General features: G+C 32.2%; 1 pseudogene; it reads left to right on the top strand.

Annotated features, from left to right (window-relative positions):
* The first annotated feature begins 2,314 nt into the window (after positions 1 to 2,314).
* Positions 2,315 to 3,600, top strand: LOC116551122 (annotated as a pseudogene).
* The last annotated feature ends 7,486 nt before the right edge of the window (positions 3,601 to 11,086 follow it).

Below are 11,086 nucleotides of genomic sequence, written 5' to 3'. Positions count from 1 at the left end.
TGGGACACTGCCTAGTGGAGCTGTGAGAAGATGGCCACCATCCTCCAGACCTCAGAATGGCAGATCCACCTATAATTTGCACTGTGTGCCTGGAAAAGCCACAGACAATGTCAGATTGAAAGGAGCCAGGAGGGAAGCAATACCCTGCAAAACCACAAGGGCACAGCTGTCCAAGACCATGAGAACCCACATTGCCTGGATGTGAGACATGGAGTTAAAGGAGTTATTTTGGAGCATTAATATTTTAGTGCCCCACCAGATTTTGGAATTGCATGGGGCTTTTGGCCCCTTCTTTTTGACCAATTTCTTTTATTAGAAATGAATGTTAATTGTTCAATGCCTGTACCCTCACTGTATCTTGGAAGTAACTAACTTGCTTTTGATTTTACAGGGTCATAGGTGGAAGGGAAGTGCCTTGTCTCTGATGAGACTTTGGATTTGAACTTTTGAGTTAATGTTGAAATGAATTAAGATTTTGGGGAACTGTTAGGAAGGCATGATTGATTTCAAAATGTGAGGACATAAGATTTGGGAGGGTCCAGGAGCAGGACGATATGGTTTGGCTGTGTCCCCATCCAAATGTCATCTTGAATGGTACCTCCCATAACCTCTGTGTATTGTGGAAGGGATCCAGTGGGAGATAATTGTATCATGGGGGTGGTTTCCCCCATACTGTTCTCATGGTAGTGATAAGTCTTACAAGAGCTGATGTTTTATAAGGACTTTTCCATTTTGCTTGGCTCTCTCATTCTCTTTTGTCTTGTTGCCATTTAAGATGTGCCTTTGGCCTTCTGCCATGATTATGAGGCTTCCTCGGCCATGTAGAACTGTTGAGTCCATTAAATCTTTTTTTCTTTATAAATTACCCAGTCTTGGTTATGTCTTTATCAGAAGTGTGTAAATGGACTAATACATTTAGCAATATACTTTTTCATTTCATTTACACTTATCAAGCCATAAAAAATGCAAAGGAAATGAAAATTATTTGTTTTGATCACTGAATAATATTCCATTGAATGGACATTGCAGTCTGGTTATTTTTTCACCTATGGTAGACTTTAGTTACTTGCAGTTTTTTATAATTATGAATAAAGCTTCTATAAGCATTTATGTGTGAGTTTTTGTTTGAACATAAGTTCTGAAGTCAATTTGGCTAATATCTATGAGCACAATTATCTTATTAACATAAGATATAAACTATACTGAGCTTTGTAAGAAACTGCCAAGCTGTCTTCCAAGATGGCTATACCATTTACATTCCTACCAGTAGTGAAATAAATTTCCTGTTGCTTTGATTTCTTCCCAGAAATTTGTATTGTCAAATTTTTGGATTACAGCCACCTTATAGATATGTAGTGATATCCTATTATTGCAATTTTAATATGGCATGTGATGTGAAGCACTGTTTTATATACTTGTTTGCCATCTGTAGATATTAATTTGTGAATTGTCTGATTATATGTTTTGTCAATTTCTCAATTGGATTATTTATTATTATTGAGTTATAAAAGTACTTTTATATTTTCATACAAATCCTTCATATGTGTTTGCAATTTTTTTCTACCAGGGTGTGACTAGCTCCTTAATTGTCTTTGTAGTATCTATCACAGGGCAGAATATTTCAACTTCAATAATCCTTCACATTACCTCCTTTTCTTTCATAGTCTGTGACTTCATTGTTGTATTTAACATCACGTCAGCAAAACAAAAATCACTTGATTTTGCCTAGGTTTTCCTCTGGGAGTTTTGTAGTGTTGTGTTTTACATTTAGTTCTATGATATATTTTGGGTTATTGTTGGTGAAAGATGTGAGATCTTTCATCTATCCGTTGGTTCACTTTTTGGCAGGTGATGTCTAATTTTTTCTGAACATTTGGCAAAATGACTTTCATTTCTCTGTTGGATTGGCCTTGCTTCTTTGCCAAAGATCAGTTCACTACATTTGCGTGGTTCATTACATTTGTGTGGTTCTAGTTAAGGGTTTGCTTCTGTTAACCTATATGTCTATTCTTGAATCAAAACCATAGTATCTCAATTATAATAGATTTACAGTAATTCTAGAAATCAGGTAGTGTCAGTTCTACAGCTTTGTTTTTCTTTGGTTTGTTGTGGATTATCTGGAGTTCCTGCCTTTTCACGTAAACATTTGAATCAGCTTGTCAATATGCACAGGATAGCTCACTTGGATTTCTATTGGAATTATATTAAATTTGTAAATCAATTGAAAAATAATTGTCAAAAGTGTGGCACCAGATATCATGGCTAGGTTGGGTGGAGGGCACCTGCTGCAGGGAGATGAGGTGGCTGAAGCACAATGACTGCAGCTCCAGAGCTCCTGAAGTGGCTCCATGCAGGCACTTCTGCCCCAGAGAGGACAAATATGAATACCCAGACAATGGTGTCATCTGTCTATGTGCTATATGTGGGCCTAGGCAACAGGAAAATACTGTGGGACATAGAGCTGTGGTGGGTGTAAGGCCTTTGTCAGACGCAGCATATGCAAGAGTCACATTTATTCTTGCAGGTTTTGTCAGGAATGTTTTGTTGACAATGCCAAAAGGAATCAATGTAGATACTATTGATTTAGGAAGTGCTTTAGAGCAGGAATGAAAAATGAAGTTGTGCAAAATTAATACAATAGAACAACCACCAGAAGAAGCACACGTGATGGCAGCAATATCCCCTCCATTAACACACTGGCACAAGCTGAAGTTCTGTGTTGCCAGATCTCAGTCTCAAGCCTTGGGGCAAGTACTGACATACACGTAAAAAAAAAAAAAAAATGAAAGTGTTGGTGATACCTGCAAATTTCTGAAACAGCAGCTCTTAGTCTTGGTGGAATAAGCTAAATATATTCCTGCCTTCTGTCAGTTACCATTAGATGATAAGGTGGCACTGTTGAGATCTCAGGCAGGGGAACACTTCCTTCTTGGAGCTACAAAGAGATCCATGATGTATAAAGATATTTTGATTTTGGGAAACAACTATATTATTCACTGTAACAGCTGTGAAGTTGAGATTAGCAGTGTAACCAGTTGGGTTTCAGATGAGCTGGTTAACCCATTTCAAGAAATCCAAAAGGCAATTGCATTTTTTGGCCCAGATGCAAAAGGGCTACACTTAAATGGGCTACACTGATCCAGTAAACATTAAGAGCATGGAATTTCAAGAGCAGATGGGTTTGGAGGACTACATCAATGATCCACAGTATGGCTCCTTGGGGGGAAGTTTGGAGAGTTGCTTCAGCTGCTGCCCACACTGTAGCACATCATTTGGCAAATGATTGAGCAAATACAGTTTTAAAAAAAATTTTGGGGGGATGATTTAAATTGGTCATCTACTTCAGGAAATGTTAGATGGAATTTCCAATGCCAGTAGTCATCTCCATCATCCAATACATCCACATTTGTCTCAAGATCATTAACTGGACAAACTGTACTTTTAGGTCCCATGTACACATTGCTTCATATAGAAAACATTTGAACTCCTGAAACCCACTCTGTTTCCCATCACAAGGCTCTAGACAAGAAGAGTACGGAATAGCTACAAATCAAGCTTCAGTTTTTTCACCAGGCTCTCTTCAAACAAAAGCAATTGTGAAAATGTGTTTCTTTCTGAAAAATCACCTCATAAATGTGAAAAGCTGTTTGTATTGAAACATCTCAGGATAGTACTTTTGGCAAACTCTGAGTCAAGGCTTCTTCATGGTACTGTTATAAGATGGTATCCTATTTTCTTGTTTATATGTTCATTCTGTTTGTTGTTGCTACTATGTGAAACTTTCACATGAAACCAATGTATATTTGAGTTCGAAGATGTTTACATAGTGTATTTTTTTCCAACTGCGCTTGCATTCTGCCTGCATCAGTTAAGTTTTATATATGCCTTTGATTTGTTTTCTTCCTATTGATTGAAATGCATAAGCAATTGCTTTATTGTGATGTGATGCAGAACAAAATGTACTTTTTAAACTCAGAATAGTGGATCAGAAATCTCAGTTTAATATAAAATGAATGAAGTTTTTAAAAAATAAATTACAAACTTGCAGATTATAAAAATAAATCAGTTGCTGTAGAATAAGGTATATGTTTTGAAGAATCTCTTATGGGCATTCTGTGGCAAAGAAGCATCTTTTTGGTCTACAGTTAAATATGCCTATCTTAAGTTTAGAAAATTATAAAAAGCCATTCCAAGAAAGACTGGATATTTTTTGAAATGTGACTGTCTTTGAAGATTTATGTTAAGCTAAGACATGTTAGTTTTATCACTTAAGACACAGGCAAAATAGTAACAAAGAAACTCCTAAAAGAGTGACTCAAATTAGACAGACATTTATTTATTTCTCCTGAAACAATCTAGAAAGTTTTCCATTGACTAGAAATCAGCATGTGTTCACAGCTGGGTCCCAGGACAGCCAGGAGAATCATTCATAGGTGCAATTTCTGTGTCAGCCAAAGCCATGTCACTCTAAGAAAGCTAATCCTGGGGACAAATTAGCTATCTTTCACCAATGTGCCTTATTTAGTCCTTACTACAACAGTGTAGAAAAGATATTATTATCTCTTTTTATAAATAAAAGAACCTTTAGCTTGAGGGTTTAAGGAACATAACCAAAGTTCATAAATGCAAAGAATAAGAGAGTCACACTCAAACCTAGGCCCAGCTGACTTTAATGATTATAAATTTTTGATGTGGAATGCAAAATGTAAACTTCTTACTCACAGTGTGGCTTTTAAATACGAGTAATTATTGGCTATTATCTATCATGTTACCTATAATATATGTTTACATGTAAGCAATAAGAGTAAAATTGTTGCAGTTTTAATAAGAAACCACTTTTGTTGCTTTAACAAGGCTTTCTTCTAAAAAAATGAAAGAAAATAAAAAATTCACTCAGTAGATTTGATGAAAACAAAAACAAATTCAAGTAAGTAACTTAGAAGACTTTGAAATCCAGCAGCCCAGGGATGTACCAATTGTCTAATTCCAGACTAAGGATTACACTTCACTGAAGACTTAAATTACTTGATATCATCTAAAGCTAGAGCTTATTTTAAAACAAATTAATCATGGGCTACCTCATGAGTCAGTGGTTCCTCTCTGGTTGATAACAGAGAAAACTGGCTGACAATTTTTAATATCAATGATATATTTTAGAAAGACTATTTCAAGCTGCAAAAGACTGAATTAAATAATCTTTCTCAGGATCTTTAAGCAGTACTAAGATTATGATGTCATAAATCCCACTTACCTTACAAGTAAAAAGGTTATAGTCATGTTAACTAACTTACTGGCTGCTGGGGTAAAATTAAACTCAATGTAGAAAAATGATTACTTAAAAGCTATCATTGGTTTAATAAAACCAATAGAATTCCTTCAAGACCTGGTAACCTTGTGAAACCATAAAAGATATTGTTTGATAGGGGTTAATTCTTAATTTTCTAAAATTTGCTGTGGTGTCTGCTTCATGAATGATAATTTTTTTTTATTTTTATACATACAAATATTGTTTTGTACGTTGTTACTGAGTATGGGAGGCTTTCTCTTAGATATAAAAAATGTCATCTTAGTTCATGCACACTGCTATAACAAAATACCATAACCTGGAAAGCTTATATACAATCAAAATTTATCTCTTATTGTTATCAAGGATAGAAGTCCAAGATCAAGGAATTGGAGGAATTGGCAAATTTGGTCTTCGATTCATACCTGCCATTTTCTAGCTTTGTCTTCACACATCAAAGAAACAAGGCAGCCCTGTTGGGGTCTTCTTTATGAAGACACTAATCCTCATACTTAATCACTTCCCAAAGGCCCCTAATCACCTTCCAAAGACCTCCTAATAGCATCATCCTGGGGAGTAGGTTTCAACATACGAAATTTTAAAAAAACCAACATTCAAAACATAGCAAATAACTTTAAAATACAAAACATAAAGGTCATTTTTAATGAGACTCCTAATTTACTCATATGTTTAGTAAATAGCTATGTTTTAGAAATTATGAGTAATGATTTGGCTTCCATAACTATAGTAGGAAATTTGTAATATAATATTTTTATATGGAACTGTCAAAAATGCTGGACAAAAAGAAACTAACGTTTTTGACATATTTTCAAAATATTAATAAGGAAAGTTATTGCTATTATATGACATATAACAGTTTTCAGGTAATAAAAATGAATAATGTATTGTAAAATGGCAATTCATTTTGTAAATATAAAATTATGTTTATAAATTTTTTGTTGAATATCAAGAATTAGATTGTTAAATAGAATCATAGAGAGATTAAAATATTTCTAAATTGTGATGCTATATTACTTCACTGAACTTTCTAAATAAAAACAAAAAATGAAAATTAATGATTATTTTCATAGTGAATATTTTTATCTACAAACATGGAATTAATGACTAGATGCTCTTTGATGTATTTTATGATTCTAAAATATTTTACATATATATTCTTCACCTACTTTGTTGTAGACATACCTACATTTTTGTGCTGTTTCATTGCTATACCATAATATACCATAGTAATGTTAATACAAGTTCTAAAATTACTATATTAATTTCAGATAGAGTAAACCACAGAACAATGAAAATTATGAGGGATGCAGAGGGGAATTACTAAATAATGAAGGCATCAAGTCAACTATCAGCAGTACAGCAAAATATTTTAAGGACATAATATTTTAACCTATATTTTCTTGGAGGCTATCTTTTCAATTTTAAACTATTATAGATTGTATTCTGGAACACTAACTTGGTATATGAAGACTGACAAAGAATCAGTATATTGATAATTTTATCTAATTTATTATCTATATCATATTTGTAATCAAATAATTAACATATAGTCTTAAATAATAGTGTGGGGAGCTAAGCTTACTGAACAGAATTTTAGTGTAATATTAATAAACAGAAGACATTATATAGAATCCTTGAAACTTAGGAAATTGTTCAGTGAATAGGTAAAATTTTTATAAAATCACTTGATTTTAATTGTTATAGATAGAGCCACATATATAGTAATTTTGAAACTGTGTATTGTATACCACTTAATTCAGTTGTACCTAAAAATATGTCAATATATATCTGTATTCATGTTAAAATTATTTTTGTGAAAATTTGGTGGGATAATAAAAATTACTTAGCATTGTGCCTGATGCTACAGAATAAAAAAAATTTTGAAATAAACATAAATGGCATTTTTTTTTCTTAAAATGCCAGTTGACATACAGTTATAATGTAACTGTATTCAGTACTATTTACGGAATCAGTATTAACTGGAGTTGGACCACTCTCTGAATTATGAATGGGTACAACCAGAGTCACTGAGAAACACACTTACTTGTTTCTACACTTCCTGTTATGTTTCTAGATGTTTTCAGATAGTTGATTAAATATTAAATAAGTAAAAAACTAAAAAAATAGTGACAGGAGTTATTACTACAGGTTGCCTTCAAACCAGGAAAGGCATATAAAGCTTAATATTCAAGTTGAAAACCACACTACAAATCCAGTTATATCACAAGAGTAAAAACACATTTTACTTAAAAAATATTGGAACATAACATGGTTAGGGAAATTTAGTAGCAGTTGTGCCCAAAGTTACCTCCTACAATTGCAATTAAATTGAGCTGTGGTAACATTTGTGATCCCAAACGAACATATAAACATTTTAGAATTTCCTACTATGTTTGTTGTGTATTTCACAATGTAAATTTTAGAAATGTGAGGGAAATCTAAGCTTCAAAACTAAGAAGTACACAATGATCTAGAAGAATGCAAACACACTGTTCCATCTAGAAGAATGCAAACACACACAGCTCCATCTAGAAGAATGCAAACACACTGCTCTCATATTGAGTTACTATCTTGGAAGTAACGTTTCCACAGAGTAAGTCTTCCATGAAAGGCTTGAATTTTTTCCTGAATACCTACTACAGAATAATGCATTAAAATCACAAAAGGATGCACACACTGAAGGTTCCCTTGCCCTTCACCACCAGAGGTACGGATAGTCCTGTGTAAGAGATTCAGATTATAATGAGATAATGAAAAATCCTGTAACATGTAGTTTTAATTGAACTCTTTGCTTTTATATAAATGAATTTGGAAAATTTCTCAGACTATTATTGCTTTTATAAGGTAACATCTGTTTGGAGGTTGTGGCTGAAACTGGAGTTAGAATAAAGTAGCTTAGTCTCATCACCGTTGCAAACGCTGAGGACAATGATGTTTTTCTAGAGTTGCCCAAGTATTTTCAATTTTTTCATACATTTTGTTAAGCCACCTGAAAAACTCTTTTGCCTGATATCTTACTCAATAGTTTATTAAAAGAGTAATCTCTCTTATTTGTATCTAAAAATAATGAAATATATTTTGTGACATATAATTAATTAATTCTTTTAAAACTTTTCAATGACATAAATTAAAGGTAACACTGGTCTTTGACCCTAAATTAGACTTGCTTTTTTTTTGTCTTGATTCTTGAATATTAGCAAGATCGAATATTAGCAATGATCGAATCATCTGGTAAAGTGTTTTCGTAGTTTGTATGATCCACATAAAATTTTATTTATGCATAAGTAAGAAACACATTTGTTTGGCATGTTTACATTTAGTATAACTATTGTAAAACAAAGCTTTAAAACCATGATGATATTTTCTGCTCAGTTTTGCATTTTTGGCTAAGTTTCATTACAAATATGGGATGATTCTCATTGTAAATATTGGTGAGCAGTGATTTAAAAAAAATTATCAAATTTAGCCCCATATAATTCCTAGATAAGAAAAACATTTTTACTGTGCCAAAAGTATTGGGATACTGTTTTTTGTTTTTTTTCCTAAAAATATTGGTCATAGATTCCTGAATGTTCTTCAGATCTAATTATTAAAGGAAGTATTTTCCTTCCTAAAATAGTTCAGAGACCTGAAAATGAAATGTCGGTTATCTTATATTACTAAGTGAGACACGAGAATTATGCTAGCTCCAGGCAGGGCAGAGAATAGGAGGTTTGCCTTGAGCATGCCTAATAATTTAGGTTTAGCTCCTGTGGCCAGTGGTTTACTCCCTCTTGACAGAAAATCTATGAGAAGCTTCCAGGAAGACAAACTCTTTGGATTAAGATCAAAATCTGGACTTTTCACTGAAGACCAGGTATATGATTAAATTAAAATGAAAGCTACATTATACCCATAGATATAAAAGATATTAAAGATATATGTATTGAAGACATATGGAGAGAGAAAGCTTTAGAATCATGGCACATAGTGATTAATTTATTTAAATAAATTACTCAGTATGTACCTCCAATACAATGATTTTATGAAATGTATTATTTTAATTTATAATGTTCAAATTTATTTCTAAATTCTTTAAAACTTAAGATGCTACTTTTATGGTACCCAGAAATAGATGTTACTGAAACTATTACTTAAAATTTTGAAAGAAAACATACATTTTCCAAAGTGAAACTTTTAGGAAAATATGTTAAATGAGAAATGTATTATGTTCAGTTATGCAAAGAAATGTTGCCAGCAATATATAGTTTTGCATTAGCCACCTATAGAAAAATACAATGCAGTTTGTATTAAAAATAAATGTTATTGTGTATATTTAATGTATACAACATGTTATAAGATACATATATATAGTAAAATAGTTACTATAGTGTTACAAATTAAATTATCCATCATCTGACATAGTTATGCATTTCCCACCCTTTGTCAAAAGCAACTATAATTTACTGATTTAGCAAAAATTCTGAATAGAACTCTCTATTATTAATTATAGTCCTCATTTTGTACATTAGATCTTTTGACTTGGTCACATAAGATATTCACTACTTTTTGTCCTTTTATCTCATTCTTGACACCTCACCTTATATGGCAGTCTTTCATGATCAACCTAAAACACACTCAAAAACACACAGCAAATATTGAGTAATGCTTCTCCTCTACGTGTACTCTTATGATATTCTCTGTCACCCCATCACTAGCTCTAATTGCTTCATTATTATTTCCTGCTTATTCATCTGAAACCTTCTCTAGGGTCTGAATGTAATGAGGCAAGGAGAGTTTTGACCCTGTTCATGATTATACATAATGTATGCAGCACTGGTGCTTAGCACATACCAGAACAAAATGTATTTTTAAAACTTTTAAGTTCAGGGGTATTTGTGTGGGTTCGTTACATAGGTAAATGTGCATCATGGTGGTTTATTGTGCAGAACAAAGTATTAATAATTTGACTGAAAAATAATAGCATTTCAAATTTGAAAGTAAATACTAAATACCTATTTCTACTAAGTACAGAATTGTGTTGTTTAATCTCACTCAGTTTTTGTATCACATTTTGGTAATCATAATAAATATGAGAATGTTTAACCTTACTAATTTATCCTCTTAAAATTACCCTATTTGGAAGAGTGATGTTCTAAGTAATGATATCATTGTATCAGCTAATAATGATTAATCAACATTTTGACATTATTCCCAGAAATTCTATTTTTAGTGTTAATTATTTCAGGAAATATGAAGATAATGTTCACATATTTACTGGAATAAAACATTTTGTAAATATTTCAAAGTCACAGCCAACAAAAGCAGGAAATAAAAATCAGAGTATCTTACCTATAACAGCCAAACAATTATACCTTATTATTTTCCAGTAAACAATGTAAAACTAAAAGAAAGAAAGTAAGCTCACTAAAAAAGATAAATACCTGTATTTTATAATAAAATTTTGAGCATTCTATTTTTGGGATAACATAATTTAAGTTGCATTATGGAATTCCATTTTCCAATGCATGCAATACCATCTTTACCTTAAATATGTCTAAATAGTTCAGATAGTTTGAAAGAACAGAGAAATAAATAAAATGAAGGAAAGGAAATATATTAAAAATTATAATAACATTTTGGAGAAATCCCAAAAACAAGCTCATATGTGACCAGTTGGGAAACTACTTATCCTATGTGTTTGTGAATAAGAATATTTTAGCCTTAAATCTATGCAGGCTGGGGAAAAAAGACTGAATCTATTGAACAACAACAACAAAAATCTATCGCATTGTTAAATTC

The sequence above is a fragment of the Sapajus apella genome, unplaced genomic scaffold (assembly GCF_009761245.1).
Source record: "Sapajus apella isolate SASKATOON/1434 unplaced genomic scaffold, GSC_monkey_1.0 scaffold9, whole genome shotgun sequence".
NCBI classification, from domain to species: domain Eukaryota; kingdom Metazoa; phylum Chordata; class Mammalia; order Primates; family Cebidae; genus Sapajus; species Sapajus apella.
Note: the sequence above shows the minus strand (reverse complement) of the source record. Positions and strands in the feature narration are given on the sequence as shown.